The sequence below is a fragment of the Poecilia reticulata genome, linkage group LG15 (genome assembly GCF_000633615.1).
Source record: "Poecilia reticulata strain Guanapo linkage group LG15, Guppy_female_1.0+MT, whole genome shotgun sequence".
NCBI classification, from domain to species: Eukaryota; Metazoa; Chordata; class Actinopteri; order Cyprinodontiformes; family Poeciliidae; genus Poecilia; species Poecilia reticulata.
This window is the reverse complement of record NC_024345.1, coordinates 8,396,197-8,406,303: the sequence shown is the minus strand read 5'-3', so window position 1 is coordinate 8,406,303 and position 10,107 is coordinate 8,396,197. Positions and strand designations below refer to the sequence as shown.

The 10,107-nt window shown below is 39.2% G+C and overlaps 1 long non-coding RNA gene across 1 annotated transcript in view; it reads left to right on the top strand.

Moving 5' to 3' along the window:
- The first annotated feature begins 282 nt into the window (after window positions 1-282).
- The window catches only part of LOC103476616 (uncharacterized), a 12,316-nt gene continuing 2,491 nt past the window's right edge, over window positions 283-10,107 (top strand). Inside the window, exons 1-2 of the long non-coding RNA XR_535509.1 lie at window positions 283-308; window positions 660-826. This is a non-coding gene — a long non-coding RNA (uncharacterized LOC103476616). The remainder of the gene's footprint in view (window positions 309-659; window positions 827-10,107) is intronic.

The window sequence follows — 10,107 nt, the reverse complement described above, 5'->3', positions numbered from 1 at the left end:
GGCTCCTCTATTAACCCTTTAACAGTCATCCCAGCATCACTTCTCTGTAATGTCTTTACCAATGTTACAATGAGAAGTAGCTTCTACAATGAGTTCAGCAGTTCCACCAGGTGTTTGCTAATTGCTGCTGGCTAGACTGAAGGAGCGGGGATTTGGGGGTGGGGGGTGGGGGGGTATAAGCTTGGAAACTGCTGCTCCAAGGAGGAGCTTGTTTCTCGTCCACCCAGGCATTTTTCACAGCTGAATGGTTGCCATGGAGACTAAATAAATTCTCAAACATGCAAGAAAGAATCAAAGCAACACTACAGGTATGTTTTTAAATGAGGTAATAACATTATAACATGATGTAAAGTTAAAAAAGGAGATTTAACATAATACTGTCCCTTTAAGAATTTGTTTTTTTCAATTTGTTTTAAATATGAAAATACTGAATTTATTTAGAAGCATCCTATTTAATACACTTCTGTATTGGTTATGCATACAACTGCAGATGCCAAGAAACAAAAGATTATTTATTAATTTATTCTCAGTTTAATATTCTTTTTTTCATCTATGTGTGAATATTCTTGGTGGAACCTAACTCATAAATAACCTTATTATTTGTGGAAGACTTTCCTATTTGCATATTTTTTATAGTATATGTCTAAAATATTCCAAAGAAAATGCAGCTTGGGAAGCTGAGATACCCAGACGTAATGCGACTTGACATATTGATGGCTGGCGTTTCCAAAGTAGCTAATCCAGGAGCGCCTTTGGCTGATTGGCTAAACTCCCAAGAGTAACGCTAAGGAAGACCGTGGATGTTCAGCTTCTGCAGTACTGTCAAGTAAGTTTCTACTAAACCACAAACGGCATATAGTGGATGCTAATGCTAAAGTGCTAAGGAGCTAATTTTGATTCAAATTATATCTGCCCTTAAAAGGCTACAATTTTCAATTCCAATTTTGAGCACCAATTTCATTTTGACATAAATATTTACATATTCTATAATGCCATTAGATATTGTATTTATGTTTCTGTCAGGTTCTGTGCTGTCTGTGTTTTATTTTGCCCCTGAATGTTTCTTAAATAAAGTTATTGGGGAAAAGAGAGAGAACACGAGGAAAGGAAACAGAACTGCCATGATAAGAGTCTTCACCCACTTCAAAATAAGAGTATAAATATAAACAATAAATAACCAAAACATCAAAACAGAACTTTATTCAGAAGAAAGACCAAACAGCCAAATAAATTAGTGCTTTAGAGTTTATACAGAAAAAATAACTTGGGGGAGATAAGTGTGCTAAATGTTCTCTAAGTTATCAAAAGAGCTAAGCAAAAAAAAAAAAAAATTGCTCACCTCTCAGTGGATTAGTGGCCATGTGCCCATGACTGCTGATTTCTTTTGAATTATTCTGGTATTAAGCCAATAATTTCGTAATGATGATTTATTTCAAACAGTAAATGTTGGGTCTCACTTCATTTCCAAGAGTCTTTGACTTTTCATACAGATCCTTAAAAATAGACTTCTTGTCAAGCCAAATTTGTCACACCATCTATCAATTAAAACAGAAAAATCAATCTTCTTTGATGATTCTTCAAAGAATAATTTTGCTTTGTCATTCAGTTATAGTTTTGGTCCTTCGTATGCCAAAAGGCACAGAAACTAAGAATAAATTTACTGCTTTACACACACATCTTCTGTGTGAGATCCCAGGCTCTTGTGCATCTGCTTGTAGTAAAAGCTGTAGGTGGTTCTTATTATCGCATTGACAGTTTGATTTAAAGGATTTCAACAGGCACACATCCTTTGACTGCGTTGCTCTCTCTCTCTCACAAATGGTCCACAGTGGGCACACAGTCCTGTAAACCTGCCAGTCCTTTAACCACACAGATTATGCAAACAGTAACTGCAGTGCACTGCCAATCTATTTCGCTGTTTGTCTTCTTACACACACGCATGGTCCTTTGGTTTCCTTGGGAACAGTCCATTAGCCCATTTAGCCGTGTGTCCTATTAGCATCAACTTCTCATCTGTCTACTAAGCCTCAAAGGAGCAGCAATGTGTGCGTGTGCGTGTGTGTGTGTGTGTGTGTGTGTGTGCGTGTGTGCGTGGGGGTGCGCGTGTGCGTGCGTGCGTGTGTGTGCGTGCGTGTGTGTGTGTGTGTTTGTGTGTCCATGCTGAAGGTTTGGTATATGTGTGAGTTTCTGATCACTGCCCTCCCTTTATTTGTACAAACTAATCAAATATCAGATTACAGGTGGGAACCATCAATTCCCACCTGGACCAGCGACACTGCACGCAATCATTATCCCTGACCTCTCTGGTTGGCCGCCTGCCACCTGTCCTATCCACCAATTAAACTCCACAGCTGAGTGCCACTTCCTGCCCTGCGACCAATTAGATCGGATGGAGGAGGCGACCTCGGCGAGGGTAGGCTGAATGAGCCTGTCGACCTTTAAAGTCAAGGAAAGCGAAACTAATTGCTTGTTAATGGGGTAACAATCCCACAGGCAAACCTTCCTTAATGGGATCATTCCATCTTTCACAACAGGATCATTTCAGAAGATGTTTCATCTTTCTGGACCTAATTCACGGTCGGATCTGATTTATTCAAATCCCAGCAAACACAAAGTCATTAATCTGAAGAGAAGTAAAAATGTTAAAGCAACATGTAAAAATGTTAAAACTATTGCAACTATTGCATGGAAATGATGCAATAGTTCATGACTCATTTGCCTCTACGATTTTTAGTGGCACATCAAGACCTTCTCTAAATCTACCACTGAAATAACACAGATGACAGACATAGCAAACATTACCACGTTTACACACATTTTTTCCCCATGAACTAAAGCTAAGGCGTAGTCCAAACATAGCCAAATATCTAGGAAAATGAATATCTTTTTTGTGTTTTGGTCTTTCATCCACACGAGAACTCAACATAACGCTCAGTGAAGATTAGAAATGATAAATAATATTTATTTTACTTGTACTGATTCATATCACTAAGCGCAATTGTTTATAAAAACTCTAACCAAAAGGAGATTTGAGAAAACTCCATATTTGTATTTGCATGTGGACATGGGAAAACGGAGATTTAGGGTCCCATGCATTACAATCTGAGACAAATAACGCACCAATTTATACAAATAATAACTTTGATATGATTCCCAATCAACATCATCTTGTGTTTTAATATATATATTTCTATTCTAATACACGATATAAAAGCAGCTGAATTCAACTAATTGAGGAATATTAGACATGTCTTCTTTATGAAGTTCTGGTGATTTCAATAAATGTATCACTTTTTGAAAAAGCAGTAATCAATATTTCAGCGTATCACTTATCATTTTTTTTTAAAGTAATTGAATTTATGTTCAGTTAATGATCCTGATTAACTGAACATAAACTTCAGATAAAAACTTCAGATAAAAACTTTAGGAAAGAAACACAAACCAGATTTGGAAAAACGCCTTTGTGTGTCCATTCTACGAAATTTGCAGGTAAAGCTGTAGATGTCAGCACTACTCAACACAACAAGGTCCCATCTCATTCAAAATGGCCTCAGGTTACCAGAACACACAACTCATCAACTGAGTGTGTGCGCGTGTGCGAACGTGTGTGTGCAAACTGTCACTTTATTTGTTCATGTCAAACGAGTCAGCAAGTTTCTCCGGCCTGGCTGTGGGCCTCATCTTCAGATCTTATAACAAGGAGCCGGTCAATCAATCTCTAATCAATAGCTATTTGGAAAGGTGTGTGTGCATGTGTGTGTGTGTCAGACTGACTAATTCAAACATAGCGACATGCAGTGCCCAAGCTCCCAGGCTCCCAGGCTGCGTTCGGTGCCAGAGGAGGAAATGAGCAGCAGCAGTGTGTAGCGCTGAGCTCTGCTGTCCAGAGGGGAACGCTGAGGAGTCGATAACGTCGGTCTGAGCAAATATTCAGAAAGAGGATGGAGAGGCCCGGAGCATGAACACACTAAGAGCTGAGGGAGGAGAGGGCTGGGCTTTGGCCAATAAAGAAGCCAGCACAGCACTACTGCAGATTGCTGTAGAGCTTAAGTATAGAGAATAGACACATTAGAGAGTCCATCCCTTTGGACCAACACAAGGACAGCTGATCCTGCATCTGTGAGCAAAGGCTGGACAGACGAGTCCATGTGGGAACTTAGAGAAAACAGGATGTGTTTGTGATAAACTGACTCCATTTATATATTCTCATTAGTTATGGTATTATGTTTCTGTATTTGTCTACACTTTTAGAATTCTAAAACAATATTTCTATGTATTTAAATTAAAAAAAGGTTTATTTTTCAATGTCAAAACATTTTGGCCAACAGTATAAATAAGATATTCATTAAATGTAATGGAAAGCTGTTTAAGGGAATTTATTTTTCCTTTTACTTTTAGTTCATTTGGTTGTAATTAAAAACTACTGAATGTGTGTCTGATACACATTCTGTATTTATCATTTTTAAATGTTTGTAATGTTTATAAACCATTAAGACAAAAAGTCTTCGTCCACACAAATGATGGAGTAGGCCAGCCAGGCCCATCAGTGGTGCTGTAAATCTGCCACAAAACGACACAAAAACACCTAAACGTTTCTTCTTTGGGTCAGCTAAGGTGACCAATATTATTTATTTTTTCTAAATGGCAGAAAAGTGAGAGAGAAGTCAGATGTTTGTGTAAAAACCTGTGCCTGTGTCAGGTTTGTATGCAGTAATTCACATAAATTAAGTTAATTGGAGTCACAGCTGTGGATGTATTAAATGTTTATTGCTACATGCTTCCTCATGTAACAATCTGGAAAAATCTGAAGAATTCCCTTATGAAAACACTGGAGCTCCAAAGGTCCTTTTGATAATTTTCCAAACGTTTTGACCTACGTTCCACAGTTTAAACAACAATCTTACCACATACTTAATAAACGTATGCAAACCTCTAAGGTAGACGATAATATTCAAAGTATTACTTTTCATTTGTTTATTTGCAAACACCTTGTTTTACTGCTCAAAAGGCCATTCTAGGGGGTAGCATTGCATATTAGCCATGTCTTTAAGTGCTATCGGATATATCATGTTAATTATTTATACTTGCCTCTAGCAAATAAAAAAAAACATTAAAAACAGAACACATTTAAATTATATTCAAAAAACAGAATCTAGATATGTCTTTTAGGGCAGTTGTCCCCAACCTTTTTATTACTGCGAACCGGTCAACACTTGAAAATTTTGCTGCGGCCCAGGAGGTGGGGGTTGGGTGGGGCGGGGGAACTGTCTGATAAGGCTTCTGCATGTTGATGTTCCCACTAAATCCTGAATATGCCCAATTTGGGTCGTCTTGGTCCTTTTATCGCAGCCTGTGGGGTTTTCCCTGACTGGGAACGAGAATACAACCTGTTGAATGTGACAGGTAGCCAATCAGAAAGCGCAGTGACGTAAGAACAGAGGGGAATCCCAAACAAGCTGACATATCGCGCAACTGAGAGCCTGATGGACTCTCAGTTGAGTCCATCAGACTCATGTGAAAATGTTTATTATTATATGTAAAGGTTACTATTATATATTATTATGTTTATTCAGTTAAAAATGTTAAGTATGAAAAAACATAGTCACCTCCAAATCATAGTGCAGCAGATAGAGCGGCATCTCCAGTCGTCTTTTATCCACCGCCTTTTCTTTTTTTTACATCAAATTACCACTATTGTTTCTAAATAGTCATCCGTGTTTGGTCATTCTAAATTCCCGTATGCTATTGGGGGTTTTACTGGATTATCCTCTGGAATCGGGATGTTTGTGATTGGAATCGGTTTGTGTGGTGTGTTGCTCCTGCTGTGGCTGAACACGAACCGATCGAACCTGTTGTACTTTTATCAGTTCTGTGGTCACAGAGGTTTGGAGAATCGGCCGACAATTCATAAATCTTGCCGTCTAAACCAGACTGAAGACTCACAAGCTCTACTCATCTCCTCTCGACCACTGCCCAAACGTTCTCTGACTCTGGTCGCTATGGTAACATTTACATATTCCTTCAAAATAAGATACAGATGCACCACAAAAATGAACATTTTACTTTTGTGAAAATTTTAACTCACAATAACGACTAACGGGAGCTCTGAGCTTGTTTCTCTGCAACGAGACGGTCCCATCTGGGAGTAATAAGAGACAATGACACCTGAAGTGTTGCTTATATGTACAGCATGCTTGGTCTCTATGTGGCGAAGCAGTTTGAAGCTTCATTGCCTCATTAGCGAGCCGGTCGCCGCATGTTACGCAAAGCGGGCTTGTAATGTGGGACTCACCTACCGGTCCGGGATAAACCCATTGTCCTGTCTCTTCTCTGGGCCTTTTTCCATTTGCAAAGAAACTTGCCAAAGACATCTGATCTGTTTCTTACTCATTTTGCTGCTTGTGGGCTCAGTGTTGGCGCGCAAGTAACCGTGAGAATCCAGTTAAAGTATTTTCAAAATACAAGATCCTCCAGACTCAAATAAAACATCCATCCATCCATCCATCCATTTTCTTGCACCCTTATTCCCTCAGTGGGGTCGGGAGGGGTGCTGGCGCCCATCTCCAGCCAACGTTTCGGGCGAGAGGCGGGGTACACCCTGGACAGGTCGCCAGTCTGTCGCAGCAAATAAAACATAAAACGGAAATATTTAATTATTTCTCGCACGGCCCGGTACCAATTGGTCCAAGGATCGGTGCCGGTACGTGGACCGGGGGTTGAGGACCACTTTTAAAACTGCTGCAAAACAGTAAGAGAGGAGATAAAAGATGTGTGCTGATACAAGACAGTGACACTCAACACGACACACAACTCAGCTGAAAAACCCCCCAAAACGTTTAATTCAAAAAGGAACAAAACATAAAATATGGATTGAGAGAAAGGATTAGAAGCTGAGCAGGAGATGGAAACAGGCATGTTGTCTCCAAGCAGAGAGAATGTGTGCAAAATGTGTCAAGACAAACTATTGTGTTGGTTCACTTCAGGAGAGATCAGGGTGATCAACTGGAGCCACAATGGTTTGGTGGCATGAGAGCAGTAATGTGATTAATCTGGTTCATTGTGTTTCTGATAAAATCTTATGTTCATACTTCATAAAACAATTTCCCCCAATGCAACCAGTAGCATGTAGCGGCAGTCCAACAGCAAGAGCAGAACTAGTATCTTACATCGCGAGGTCGAAGATTTTAATTATTTTCGGATTATTTGTTTAGCTTTCTGACCATGATGCTAATCCGGGTAAGTGTTGGCAGTTGTGAGCTGCTTTACCTCCTATCTGGTTGCTCCGGATGTCCTTTTTTTCCTGCAGTGAGCCTCGATGTAGCCAAACTCCATCAAGTACTTGTTTTTAAATGCCATATTAGATTCATTGTGTTGATGCATTTTGACGTGCTTCACCCCCTAGGTAATTTTTCGCCGTAACACGCAATCGTCCACATTCCCTCTCAGATGGTTTAAGTTCCACACGACAGGATTTGTTGCCGCGTACTTGCGCAGTGTGAAGGAAAGAGGAGATCAGCTGCACAGGCAGGCTGCAAAGTGAGATAAATGTGATCAGTTTTGGTGATCGGCAACAAGAGACAGTGATTGGCAGTCACTGATCATACACTTTTTCATGGAAATCGGCCGATTATGATCGGTGGCCGATTGATCAGCACACCTCTAGTTAAAACAAACTGATTCAGGTTTTAGCAGTTTGCTTTACCTTCTTGCTATCTTCTTGCTGTTTTTCCAGGATTTTCCTTATTTTAGCAATGAGCAAAAATAGATTAAAATATATAAGTAAGTATTTAATATTTCAGATTTTGTCTCATCATTTAAACTTTAATGTATCTTTTGTAGTTTTATGTGTTCAACAAAAAACAAAACTAGCCTGGTAAAAAACCAGTCTCTTGTTCTGCCGTTGCTTTGTGCTTCAGAATTCCGCTTGATTCTCATCTCCCTTCACTGCTCCATCTGGGTTTTCTCCCATTTATTTGGATTCCATCTGCTAAAATTTCTACCAAGTCAATCAGCAAACAGAAAAAGCTGATGTTGATTTTCTGATCTACTTGGAAATGTGTTGGTCACGCTTCCAAATACTGAATACTAGGTGAAAGGAGGGATTAATATCCAATATTTCCTAGAGGTATGGACTCTGATGAAACTTGAAATTGTACCCAATTGCTAAGGTTTGGCCATGACATGTGTAGACAACCATCCTTCATAGTGAAGAAAGAAGTGTTGAGCCAAACGAGGCGACTTTTCATGTTAATTCAATGACCAACACAGATGGAACGGCTTCGTTCCTCCGCTGCCATTGGTAAAAACGACAGTCAGAAAATCAACTTCATTGTTCATGATTTCTCCTTCTTTTCCCTGATTGGCTCGGTAGAAAATTTACCAGAGGGAATGCAAGTGAATGGCAGATCACCCAGATGGAGCAGAGAAGGGAGATGAAAATTGAGTGGAGGAAGGCAATAGCCAGGCTGACACAAAACAGTACAACGTGAAGAACCAGATTGTGAATTGTCTTTTTTTTTTTTTTTTTTGCTGTTTTGTTTTTAAAAGAAAAATAATGCAATAAGTAAGTATTTTTGTATTCAACCTCATTTACTCTGACTCCATTTAATAAAATTTTATCTGCCTTAGAAGCCACCTAATTAATAAAAAAAAAGTTCAGCTGTATACATCTGAAATTAATCCTAACATGTAACATAGTAGTGGCAGTATCATTTCCTTCAGCAAGGACATGGAAGCTGGTGAAGATCACAACAATTTAATGAAATCTTCCTGGAAGTCCACGGCGCTGATCTCTTCGTTCCGCCACACCGCATAAATCACTCCAGGTTTTAACATATTAAAACTGTCAGAAACCTCAAATGCATATAAATGATTTTATAAATTATTCTGCTTTTGTATTCATAATCTTTACGCTCGCAATTCTAGAGTTTAGATGAATACAGAACTGCAAACTGGCCCTTTGAGACGGGCTTATTAAGGAGGAAAAATTGAACAGAAAAAAATCTGTGCAGAGGAGAAAAATAAAATAAAGCATGCTGCATAGCAACTTTTCAGCTCTTTTGTTCCAAACCATTAATAAACACAGAGCTAATGCTCCTCCATTCATCTTACTCGGAGCCTGATGTTAACTAATGTCAAAGCCATTGTGGTAACTCCACAATGGTGCGGTGTGAAAAAGAATCAATTTTCAGACATTAAGCAGAGATTTTATTGTCTTTTTTGACTTTGATATCAAACATGATGCAAAATAAAATGTTTTCACTGATAGTAATGAATCACTTTATATTTATAAAAAAAAAATACAAGCAGTGATTTTTGGTAAACAAAATATTTAAAATGACTGGTGGCCTAATTATGTTGTTTCACCAAATTACATTTTAAAGTGTTTTAAAAATGATTGTGCTCTTATTAGACATGGTGTTTAATATTTCAGTTTTGTAAATATTTTATAGTGGATTGATTGTTTTTCCCGACTGAACATCACTGAGATCACATACTGGTCTAGATGGCCAGACATCTGGGTATGACATCAGGTCTCTACAGTGTTTTTTGGACACTCAGTGACTCTTTACCTAGAACTCAGTCATTCAGACACTAAAGGTGGAAAGCTGGTGGATTGCAGCCCCACTCTGACAGAGGCCCAGCTGCCACACACCAGTGCTGTCAGGCTTGCTGGAGGTCAGAAAGGCCCATGAGCAAGAGTGAAGTGTCTTGCTCAAGGACACAATGGGGGCTCAATCCTTTGACCTCTTCTGAAGGTTTTTGAAAAGGCTAATTTTTTGCGCACCAAAAAACATTAATATATTTCAAATAAATGGCTGGATGGTTTGTTTTTAAGTGTTTGGACTGTTTTAAGAAGCAATAGAAACCCAAATGGAAGTACAGATACATGCAAAATGGGAATTTGGTGTAATACAAAGTCAGCTGAGGTGTTTTGGACATCTGGTTAGGATGTCATGTATGCAGGCCTTCCAGGCTTTTGCCCACTGGGAGGAGACCCCAGGGATAAAACCTAGAACCTGCTGATGTCAGGGCTTCAATCGCTGAGGAAGAGTGATGTCTGGGGTTCCCTGCTAGATGGACAGATACCGTACCATTATTTATTTT